Source organism: Anolis carolinensis, chromosome 2 (assembly GCF_035594765.1).
Source record: "Anolis carolinensis isolate JA03-04 chromosome 2, rAnoCar3.1.pri, whole genome shotgun sequence".
Taxonomy (NCBI): domain Eukaryota; kingdom Metazoa; phylum Chordata; class Lepidosauria; order Squamata; family Dactyloidae; genus Anolis; species Anolis carolinensis.
The window spans coordinates 284,694,716-284,707,328 of record NC_085842.1 but is presented as its reverse complement, the minus strand read 5'-3'; positions in this window follow the sequence as shown (position 1 = coordinate 284,707,328).

Genomic DNA, 12,613 nt, shown 5'->3' with positions numbered 1-12,613 from the left:
TGTGAATTCTTCTTCATGGAAAAATAAGACATCTCCTGAAAATAAGACCTAGTTCATCTTTGGGAGCAAAAATTAATATAAGACACTGTCTTATTTTCGGGGAAACACGGTAGTAATTCATATATTTTAATTCCACAAAAAATATTTGGCATAGGCACCCTTCCTGATTTGCTATCAAAGAAGCAGAAATGCATAGAAAGGAGAAAAATAAATTATTTTCATTAAGCACCAAAGCAGGACCGGCCCGAGGAAATTCAAAGGGGTACGCAAATTTTTTTTACGCCCCCTCCCCTGCGCCGCAGGAGGCGTGGCCAGGACTGGCCCTGCCCCCCGCGCCCTAACCCCGCCTCCAACGCCGGGCGGCCATGCCTCCCGTGGCACGGCCGGCATGGAAGGCGGGGTCAGGGTGCGTGGCGCGGGAGGCAGGGCCAAACGTGGCCCCGCCTCCTGCGGGGCGCGCCCTGGCGCAGCCAAGCTGCGGCAGGAGTTCTTCCAGGCCGCAGCCTGAAAGGACTCCTGCTGCAGTGGGCGTGCGCCGTGAGAGGCGTGGCCGGTCCCGCCTCCCGCGGGGTGCGTCCTGGCGCAGCCAAGCTGCGGCAGGAGTTCTTCCAGGCCGCAGCCTGAAAGGACTCCCGCTGCAGCGGGCGCACGCCATGGGAGGCGTGGCCGGTCCCACCTCCCGTGGGGTGCGCCCTGGCCTGGCTGCGCCATGGTGCGCCCCGCGGGAGGCGGGGCCAGAGCTGGCCACGCCTCCACGTCACATGGCCCCGCCTCCGCCAGGTGTGGCCCCACCTCCCAGGGGTTCAATAGCGCCCCTGGGAAGGTGGCGCCCAACGCGGGGGCGTGGCCAGCATGCCGTGTTGGGCCGGGCCTGCACCAAAGGCTAAAGTTAATTCATTCTTGGTGGCTGAACTGCGCACTCCTCACTCTACCCCCCCCCCCCCCCATAATTGCTCCTTTGTGAAATGAAGACAGAAATCTCCCTAGAACATTGAATGATCAAACTGAGGCAGTTTGCCATATCATGAGATGAAATGACTTATTATAAAAATAATGCTTGGTAAAGTGAGCAACAGTATGAAAAGAGGAAGACCACATGACATAGTCATAGCCTTGAGTTTGCAGATCCTGAGCTGTTGATGGGAGTGTACACTGGAAGTCTCTCATTCACAATTTCATCATAAGCTGAAGCCAACTGGACGACAATTAAAAACAAAGCTGAAATTCAGTTCAATTCATTTTTGAAGACTTGTGATCATATCACATGGACAACCCCCACCAGGTGCTGTTTTGCCAGCCTCCATGGGGGACATCGCTGAAGTGTGCTTGCTCTATTGGAGCTTTCCTGTGTTAGGAGGAAAGCGTCCTATGATACTTCCACTTTGGTTGAAGGTGGGGCTTCAACAAGAAGTCCAGTGATGTTGTGTGATGGGCAGCATGCCCATCCATTCCTGGACTGTCCCTGAGGTAAGCATGATGAAGGTCCTTTATCAACATTGCCATTTTTTCATATTTGGAATGGAAATGACTGAAGATTTCTAAATGTGAGAGACAGTACAACTAGCAGATTTTTTCCCTGTTGTTGTTATAGGGTCCTGGTTTCCACTTTTTCCATTTGCTATTGCTACTTAAATCCAGCTGTCAATCAATCAAGACTTTATTATGGTCCATGACCAGCACAGAGAGGGGCACAAACGCCCTGGGATGGGGAAACACAGTTCCTTAGGGAGGCAATCATAAAAGAGATTGGAATACAGTTTTGGAGGGTTTTTTTGTTTTTTGTTTTAAGTCCAGCTGTCATACTGCACACATGGAGAAACTAGAGCAGCAGAATCTTTGCTTTTTTGTGAAGTATATGCCTGTTATGTCCATACATTGTTTTGAGTTATAATTTCCAGCATTTCCGATACACATATTGTTTTGGTTTTCTACCGTTTACTAACTATTTTGCCAAAGCATTTATGGATGTCCTGTGAATAGTGGCAATACAATGGAAGATGGGAATTAGGATATCTAAAACAAGGAGGTATACAAGACATGAAACTAAATCTGTAAATAAATCTCAGCAATCAAGCCATTCAAGGGGTTTCCTCTCTTAGCATGTCAAAAGCTGTGCAGGTAATCATTTGAGCCCCCACACACAGTGCCATGTGGTATTCATCCTTACAGTGCTGGGTTCATGGCAGCTCTCCAGCATCCCCACAGCCTGTTATTTTCCTGCTGTATTCCTCCATAACACCGTGTGGGGTTCTTTCCTCTGCAGCATCATTTCCCATGCCATTCATGGACCTTGGGTATGTGCCAAACGTTTCCTAATCAATCTAGCACTGAAAACTGTCAGCTCTAGTTTTCATTCCTTGCCGCTTACATGACTTTGTGGTTAATATCTGCAGCATGCAAAACTTTCTTTTCCTTGTGCTTGTTTACAAGTTCATTTTGGGATATTTCTTTCCATTTCCCTTCCCTCCCCAATGCATATCTTCTCTGGCTCTTTTCATTGGTGTTAGAAGGACTGTGAGAATATTTTCAAATACGCAAGAAAAAGCTGTGAGTACTATTCTAGTTTAGTGCCAAAGGGGTCTTAAAATTCTGAAATGTTTGATCTTGACTAGTTTCAGTGAACTGGTTTCCAAGTGGAGTGATATGCTTGCAGAATATTTTAATACAGAGATGCACCTTGCATACAGTGTTAGGATTAGATCCAGAAAGTTTTTTTTATTTACAGTGAGACCATGGTATCTGTTGAAGTTTGGTTCAAGGACCCTCTGTGAATACTAAAATCCATGGGTGCTCAAATTTCATACTATTCAATGTCATAATAAAATGATGCCCCTTGTATAAAAGGGAGACACTAATGTTTGCTTTCTGGAATCTTTTGGAGGGGAAATATTTTCAAGCTGTGGATGGTTGAATCTGTGGATGCATAATCTGTGGATATTGAGAGCAGACTGGTTGATTTATTGATACTGCTTTTGTCCAGAAAATCCTTAAAATAACTTATCTTGAAATTAAAAACCAGGCAACAGTTTCTACTGCATGTCCAAACAATGTCACTTCATATACTGGTTAGAATATTACCTCATGACCAAAACAGGCAGCAGCAAATGGAGCACAGTGCTGCTCTGAAAAGTGTGGCATTCTTGCTCTTATGTAAAGCAAGCAAGCAAACAAACAACATCCACCCAAAAAACACCTGAGAGATAATCCTTCAGTCACACTGTTCAAATGAGGTAAGCACTTACCAGCCCTAAATAATTTCATTTAAAAGGTGTTACTTTATGGATAATACCTGGGGTTATCATGCTGTTTACCGACATGCAACAGAAAAAGCTGTCATTAGCCCAGAAAGCAACTTGACGTCCACATTTGTAGATTAGCTCCTTAATTCAGCATAAATTAAGTCTAGAAAAGTCCCAGGTTTTGTCCCTGTTTTTAATGTATCATGTTAAAATAAATGGACATATGTGAAAGCTGATATAAAAATCATCTTACTGGAAGCTGAAATAATTTTTTTCACATAAACAAAACATGTATAGATCTTCAAAATAAAACTGAAAAGGACAAGGACAAAATCGGAGACTTCCAGATCATTTCCTCAGTCTGAACGTGTCCTATTAAGGTAAGTACACTTAACTAAGTAGTTTCTTCTGGGCTGAAGCTCACAATCCTGTTTTGTCAGGCAGTACTATTGCTTCTGACAAATGCTTTGCATGTTCCCACATGTGCCTAAATAAAATATTTGGAAAGATATCTCCTTTTTACAATGTGGGATGTACTTCCTAGTCTTAGGACTTCATCTCACAGTCTTTGGGCTCCGTTTTCATGCACTTAGGAAATGGAGCCCCACAAAAGCCCTAAGGAGGCCATCACATTTCTGGTGGGAATTCATGGGGCTCTGTTTCTACAGTGCATAAAAACGGAGCTTGACGCTCATCTTCAGGAGTTGGATGTTATCCAGCTCCAAACAGATTCAAGGTGAAAGAAGGCAAAGGACAGGGGAAATATGGGTAAGGACGTGGGATGGCTGACCATCCTTCAAGATGGGGAAAGACAGGAGGGAACGGGCTCAGATGGTTCCCTCTGCTCTCTCCTGCTTCCCCTTCACTTTGTCCGGGGAAGTCTTTAAAAATGCATCTTCATTACTACAGAAGAACCTTCCTCAAACTGCTGTCTTGCAATTGCATTGGTCAACAACTCACCTCCTACCCAGCCACTATGAGTACATCTATACTGACCATTTAATGTAGTTTCAAATTGGTATTGACTAAAGTGATTTCACTGTGCAGATGTTGACACAGGAAATCCTGCAACTAAACTTGAAGTCCGGATGGTGATTACATAAACCACAGAGCACTAATGCGTGTTAAGTGCTTTCTTTTGTGTACTTCTGTGGGCATTTGTTGTCTGGCCTCCAGCTTTAAACTGCATTAAATGGTCAGTGTAGATGGGGCCTATGACTGAAGGCCATTCTGGTAGATGATGATGAGAATTGCAATACTTTAGGATATTCTCGGCTTCCCAAAAGAAGTTGAACTAAAGAGTGACCTACAATGCCCGAGAGACCAATTAAATATATTGACTACAAATATCATTCAGCATTAGGTTAGTACATTGTGTTCTGGTGCTAGTTCTTCTGTGTTTTTTCCCTGGCTGACATTCGAAAAACATATGCTCTTCATTATTTAGTATGTGCAAATAAGTAGTTGCAAACTCTGAACTTCTATTCCAAAATGCAGTTTTCCACATACACACAGGCACACTCAAATGTGAAAATGCTGGGTTAAATTAGAGCAACTTTCTTGTTCTACTGTTCTGGAACAAACTTTTTGTTAAAACAGCACTTTAGTTCAGTAGCTAAATAACAGCGCTATCAGCATGTAATGCAGAATGTATTAACCTTGGATCAATTTAAAAGTAAAGGTTGCATTTCATTTGATGCAGAGCCAAGATATATTTAGAATTGAGATGAGTGTTGAGGATGTATCCAAGGGAAGCTATGAAACATTAAGGAAATCAAGGGGTTATGGACCCTAACCTTCTGTAGTTAAACTCTTCTATTTAAGGTGCACACGTTTCAGTATGTCTCCCAAACAATATTGTAAAAAAAATTTTACATGACCAAAATCTGTGTACATTGAACCACCAGAAATAAAAGGCATCACTATGTCACCCATGGAGCTACTGGCGGCGCAGCGGGTTAAATTGCTTAGCTACTGAACTTGCTGACCATAAGGTCAACGGTTCAAATTTAAAAAAAATTATGGGAAAACATCAGGAAATTGTGCCCTTTTTTGTTTTTGTTTTTAAACTTTTCAAACAATCCTACCACCTCTTCACACGGGGCATTTTTGTGTCAAGGTTGGGGCCTGCTATGCGCCATCACACTATGCATGGCAGGTCCAGCCCACTTTCCTCCCAAAGTCAGGGGGAAGTGCTGAAAGGCATCCCCATGTGATGGAGGAAAGGGTAGTTGGGCAACACGTATTGCCGCCCTTTCTACCATCTGATGAGGGGAGGGAAAGGGTGCCAAAGCAGGAGGGAGGATGCACAGGGCACCATGAGCCTCTCCGCATGCCTTCCCTTTCACCGGAGATTGCCGGTGCAACAACATGGCCCGAAGGTGCTATGTGAAGAGGTTCTACTAGTGAGGATTCAAGATAATTGCTATGGGCACCCTGCCCTCCTAACCGAATGAGTAAATAAAAAGGTAACAACCACCAGTAAATCTGACCAATACCTGCTGGATTATATTATGAAAAATATTGCTTTCTTTAGACTACTCATTTAGGATCCCAACAATCTTTTATGATCATCACAGTTGCTTGCTGCCTACATTTATGGCTCTAATTTCTAATCTAACCATATAGTCATAGCATACAAACTGCTCAGTAATTGAGGGATTGAGGCTCTAGTTCAGGGAAGTTGATATATTTGAATTCCCTGCAAATAACACATGCAGATGGCCTCAGTGAAGGAAAAGTCTAATTGTGAGTTACAGTGGTGAATAAGTACTATTCTAGTGAGCCTTTTGATTTGCTGTAAGTATATAAAGTTGAAATAACTTTCAGGCTATTGGTTTCTTTCTCTTGGCCTTGTTTCTTTTATATATCATGTATTTCCTTTACTATTCCGAAAAGGGCAACTATTTGCTTTAAAAAGTTTCAGGAAAGACAATTGCTATATAACGTGTAGTCTAGGCAAACACCACAATGTAAGTTATGAGAAATTCCAGTTTTATTGCTAGCACACGTTAACACTGGTAAAGTTCCAGAATTTTGTCTTCTAGAGGCTTTGTAGAAAGAGTAGCAAGTCAGAACTATCCTATTCAGTCAAAGAAAATGCATAGTTCTTGGCAGGCACTTTAGCTACAAAATAAAAAACACAAAAAAGCAGAGAGAATGCTGTTAAATATTTTTATGCAAGGAGTACAGATGGATTGCATCGAAGAGTAGTCTGTAAAGTTATAAAGAGCATTTTAAAAGGGTACTACCTCTCCTTTGGAAAAGTAGAAGCTAGCTGTGAATTGAGAAAAGGCCCAGAGCCAGTTGGAGAGGAAACTATGCTGTAAAGAAGGAAAAGCACTATGGATGCATCTACACTGTAGAATTAATGCAGTTTCACACTTCAACACCATGGCTCAATGCTATGGAATCATTACAAGATCTTTAGCCTTCTCTGCCAAGGAGTGGCAGTGCCTCACCAAATTAAAAATACCACAATTCCATAGCATTGAGTTGTTGCAGTGTCAAACTGCATTATTTCTACAGTGCAGAAGATGCATTCAAAATCTTCTTTTTCCTATTGGACTGTACTAGAAATCTTGCAGTATCTGTAACTCATCATCCCCCTACTTGGGACTGATTTTTAACTGCACACTCTGATGATTTAAAACATTTTACTTTTTGGGGGGTGGGGGTGGGAAGGATACCCCATCTTTCCTCTCTCCATAGTTTTCTTAAACCATCTAGCCAGATGATGATTTCCAGAAAACATGAAAGCTTGCACATTCTGATTATTTACAGGATCGCCTTCTCCCATACAATCCACCTTGCACACTTATGTTCTCTGGGGAGTGTCTACTCTGACCTGCCAGAACCCAACTGGAAATGTTTACCCAGAGGACCTTTCATCAGCTGTCCCAAGACTGTGGAACATCCTGACATAAGAGATTTGACAGCTAGATCTGTTGTCGGAATTTAAGACACAACTGAAGACCCATCTCTCATGACAGACCTACATAGTTAATTTTAAGCTGTGAATTTTAATCTGCATTTTATCAGTGGATTTTAACTTGCATTTTAACTCTGTGTATCTTTTTGTATGTCTTTTAGTAGTATTTTATCTCTTTTAATTATGTTGTATCCCACATTGAGCTGCACAGGAATTATTTATTTATTTATTATTATTACTATTATTATTATTATTAGCAGCAGCAGTAGTAATAGTATTCTGTCAATATATACATAGCTTATACATCTGTAAATGATATATCCATGTGTGCATTGAAGTTATTTGTGACTTATGGTGATCCTAAGACAAATCTATTACACAGTTTGGCCAGATTTTTTCAGAGACAGTGTGCTATTGTCTTTCTCTGAAGCTGAGAAAGTGTGATTTGTCCAAGGCCACCCAATAGATTTCCATGGTTGAGCGGAAAAATGGATCTAGATCTGCTAGAATCTCAGGATGCATCTACAGTGCATCATTAATGTAATTTGACATTACTTTAATTGCCATGCTCAATACTATGGAATCATAGGAGTTGTAGTTTTATAAGATATTTTGTCTTTTATTCCAAAGAATGCTGGTGCATCACCAAACTATAACTCCTATCATTCCAAAGCATTGAGCCATGGCAGTTCAAGTGGCATGCATTCTACAGTGTAGAGCCAGCCTTAGTCTAACAAACCACTGCACTACACAAGTACTTTCACACTCTTTCTATGCACTCTTACTCTTAGGCAATCCCTTGTATTTCGAGGACAATTGTCTTCCATCTTCCTTGGAAGATGCCTGTGCGTGATTTTTTTAAATGTGTGGAGGTTGGTACACAGCCGGTCAACACACAGTCTTCACAGAGTGAGGTTCCAGCAATGGTGTGATTACACAACGGCAGTGGCTTCTCAGTCTGTTGCAGCCTTCTTCCGCCTTCACAGCCATTGTAACATGTACCATGTTATCCTCCGCCTGCTCCGCCGTTGAGGTCTTAGGGTCTTCGGATTGTTCTTGGTCTGGATCCTCCCCTGTGGCCACTCCTGGGAGTGCATGACTCCGGTGGTTGTGACCGCAGGTTCATTGGAACACACAAGCTCCTTCACCACGACAAGGTGACACTCCATCGAGGGACACACACACACACATGTAAATTTAAATGTAAAAGTAATGTAAATGTAAAAGTGCTTGTACTTTCCTGCTAAATGGAATCTGTGTGGAGGCAATCCTGGTGTAGAAAGGACACCAGTAACAAGGAATGAAGTAAAAACTAAGGCTGTACTCATAAGCTGATTGTCATACCCCAGCCACCTTTGGTTTCTGAACCTGATTCAGAAATGAACTTTGACCAGGATGAAGCTTATTCTGACCTTTTGCCTAGTCCGCAGAGCTCCTTTCAGTTACAGCTGCCGGCTGTTGATAGTTCAGATGCTTCCTTAATTGGGAGAGATACTGGAGGTGTTACTCCTGTGGCTGAACCAGATGACCAGAGTTCCCCAGAGAATGTGCCCTTCAACCGAAGGGAGTTTCTGCATCGCCAGAGATCAGAAAAACAAGGGCTTTGAAGGAGTAACCGCTTGGCATCTCGAGAAGATTGTGGATAAGATTCTCTTGGGAACCTTTGGGGAGTTTCCCTTCATTGGGATCTGATCTTCGTTCCATAAAAGTGTCTTGCATTGCAAACACTTTGCGGTGTCAACATAGCAAATACCTAAGAACAGTTCACCAACTCTAGCTCCTGGTGTTTACCCAGCCAAGTTTCCTGCTCCTGGTGGCCAAGCAGAGCCGTGACTCCCGATTAGAATCTGAGTAAATCCTCTTCCTTGCCTTGTTCCTGAATCAAGTTTGATCTTCGCTTTGTCTCGTTTCTGCCTTGATATCTACGACCTCCTAGTGACTTTGGACCTTGTTATTCAGCCTTGTTTCCTTGTTGTTCCCCGCTCAAACTTTCCAACAGTTTGAGTGTGTTTCGGTTTTTGGACTTTGGACAATTATATTGGACATTTCTCTTCATCTTTTTGGACTTATTCCTACCTTTTCACAAAGGACTATTTCCCACTCATCTTTTCCACTTATGCATTCCTGAATTTATATTTGCTTTAATAAAGATATTATATTATTATTGGTCTCTGTCTAGTTTCCAGTGCTCACGCTGCCTTGGAGTACAACACTGATGGGTTGTGTTCTGATATATGACTTCATCATATGGGGTAATTTTGGCAGCATACACTGGTTCCTCTCTATTTGTGTCATGGAGCCTGCCTGCTCCCAACTCATGATGTAGAACTACTTCTGAGAGGTTCCATTGCGAGAATGGAGTTGAACTGGTGCATGCTTCCGTGGCGGCAACACAGGAAGCTTCCTGTATTGCATAGGGATCAACAGGGAGAAGCCGGGTGGTGAACACCCCCCCCCCCCGTCCCGGTATCAGGTAAGGGGAAAGCAGGGCGATGCGAGGAATGGGGCAACGGATTCCAGCGGCTCATATGATAAGGTCATTAATCATAGTTCTGTGGTAGGAACTGTGCAACCCTTCAGATGTTGCTGAATTGCAGCTCCCAGCATTCCACTTCATTGGAAGGAGTTGCTCTCTAATAACATCTGGAGAACTAAGGACTCCACCCTTGTTTTAGATGATCTACTGAAATCAGTGGGTTACAGTTAATAGAGGTTGTGATCCTTTAAAAGTGCATAGTACTGTTAATCAGCAATGATAAAGCTTTTGAAATTTAACAGTCAACTGTCAAATAACATTTAATAAATTATATCCTGAAATATGGGAACCCTATAACCATTGACATTTTACATAAAGCTCAGCCAAAGTGAAATAATATTGCTATAATATCATGTTTCAGGCTTTCCTACAGGGAACAGTTGAGATCTAGATATTGCTTGCTGATTTCAGTAATATGAGCATTTGTACTTCAGGTCTTAAATATAAACCAGCTTTTCCTGATCTGCAATATAAACATTTTTTATTAGATAGTCTCCCATCGTCAGTGGTACTGAAATCATTACAGCAGAATTTGGAAGGAAAATGTAGCCACTGGCTTAAGTTTGTGGATATAACAGTGTCATATAGAAAGTACCATATACTGATTGAATTTTGTTCCAAGAAATTTTTATTACAGAGAGTACCATGGACAAACATTTTTTATGAAAGCATTAAGCCTATCTATAAAGAAAGATACTTGTTTAAGTTACCAATCTTTTCCCAAAGCTAATGGAGGAAAGAGAAGATAGTATCAACTGATCACTGTATCCATTAAAATACTTACTTGTTTGGCCTTTGCTTTGGAATATAAAGTAAAAACATGAGGGAAAGTAACGTATAGCCTGAAAGGAGAAAGAAATTGGATCCCTTCGCCCGCCACCCAATGACATGCAGTGATGCAGGAAAATCCTAATAAGAGGTCAGCAAACCAGAACATAAAAATAATATCTCAATAACAAATAAAAAAATAAATAATTACCAAAAGCAAAATTTTCTAGGCTCATTATGACAGGAGAATCCACAAGATTTATTCAAATAACAAAATCTTAACTGGAACAATTAATGAAACATTATTTCTGGCAGTTTATTAACACAAAATTTGAAAGGTTTGCAGGGAATGCATTTCTGTGTCACTATAATTGATAAATATTTTCCCCCTCAAAGGATAGTTGTATGGGTTATGGGAGAGGCAATTTAGCTATACTGGGCTCTCTTGTTGCTTATACCAAGTATTTACTTACAGGCGTAAGTGTGAGTAAATACTTGGTAGAAACATCTTTGAAAACAATTTCAGTTGCATGCATATATACTGTACAGTTTTATGCAGCGTTCCAAACTATCCCAACATTCAAAATTATTCACAAGGATGGTTGAAATAGTGAAAACCTTTTGATAGTTCTATGTACACAAACTTTGTTTCATGCACAAAAAATGACCTTCAGGGTATGTGTATAATGTATAGATGAAACATAAATGAATTTTGTGTTTAGATTTGGGTTCCATTTCCCAGATATTACATTATGCATGCAGATGTATTTCAAAATCCAGTAAACAAACAAACAAACAAATACTGTAATTCAAAATACAGAACACTCCTCGTCCCACGCATTCCAGATAAGGGAGATTCGACCTGTATATCCACTACTTTTACTATGACTTACCTAATTAAGCACTTGGTAACCCACTAACTCTAAAAAGCCACATAAGTGTCACATGACCTCAGATTATATACACTGTTTTCTGGGAGGTCCTAGAGTTTGTTGAAAGTCATATCTAAACAACTTAAGGAAGAACAGGGGGCTATCAAAAGAAGTCCAAGATAAAGTTACGAAGAAGCACCAATCAAGAATGTGATATTTTTAAAAATTCTAAAGTTGAGGTGTCTCCGTGGTGGCGGAGGAGGCAGCCCCCTGGAGAGCGCCACCCATCTGCACGGTCGATTGGAAGGCCTTTTCTGCTTTGCAGAGTGGGGATCTCCTTCCTGGTGAGAAGGGAGGTGACCCCCACTTTGCAAAGCAGACAAATGACGCTTCTCTGCTTTGCAAAGTGGGGATCACCTTCCTTGCGAGAAGGGAGGCGATCCCCACTCTGCATAGCAGACAAACACCGCTTTTCTGCTTTGCAGAGTGGGGATTGCCTTCCTGGCGAGAAGGGAGGCGATCCCCACTTTGCAAAGCAGACAAACGCCGCTTCTCTGCTCCCCAAAGCAGCAAACGCCTTCCTTCTCACCCCTTCCTCGAGGCCAGGTCTCCGGGCTGCCTCGCCATGTTCCAGAAGCATTCTCTGCTGACGTTTCACCCACATCTATGGCAGGCATCCTCAGAGGTTGTTGTGATCGACCCCCCCCCCCAATTCTGAGGTCTGTTGGAAGCTTGGTAAGTGGGGTTTATATATCTGTGGAAAGTCCAGGGTGGGAGAAAGAGCTCTTGTCTGTTTGAGGCTAGTGTGAATGTTGCAATTAGCCACCTTGATTAGCATTTAATGGCCTTGTAGATTCAAAGCCTGGCTGCTTCCTCCCTGGGGGCATCCTTGGTTGGGAAGTGTTAGCTGGCCCTGATTGTTTCCTGTCTGGATTTGCTTATCCAACGCTTTTATTTTTCAGTGTTTGGGTTTTTTTGGGGGGGGGGGGGGCAGGTGCCAAAATTCTGTTCGCTTATACTTGAAAATAACCTTGGGCCTGCCGCCCGACTTCCCCCTTTTGCTGGTAAGGCAACATGGGAAGATTCTCATGTTGCTGCATCCTTTTTCAGCACAGAGCCTGGCCAGAAGTCCCTGTGTGTCGGCTCCTTACTGAGAGTGGTGTATGATGGGCATATTGGCCCATGTGATGAGATAGTAAGTGTTCAGATTTGGCAGGAACAATTCTGATCAATCATTGGTCATCTCACTTTTTAACTTTTAAAATGT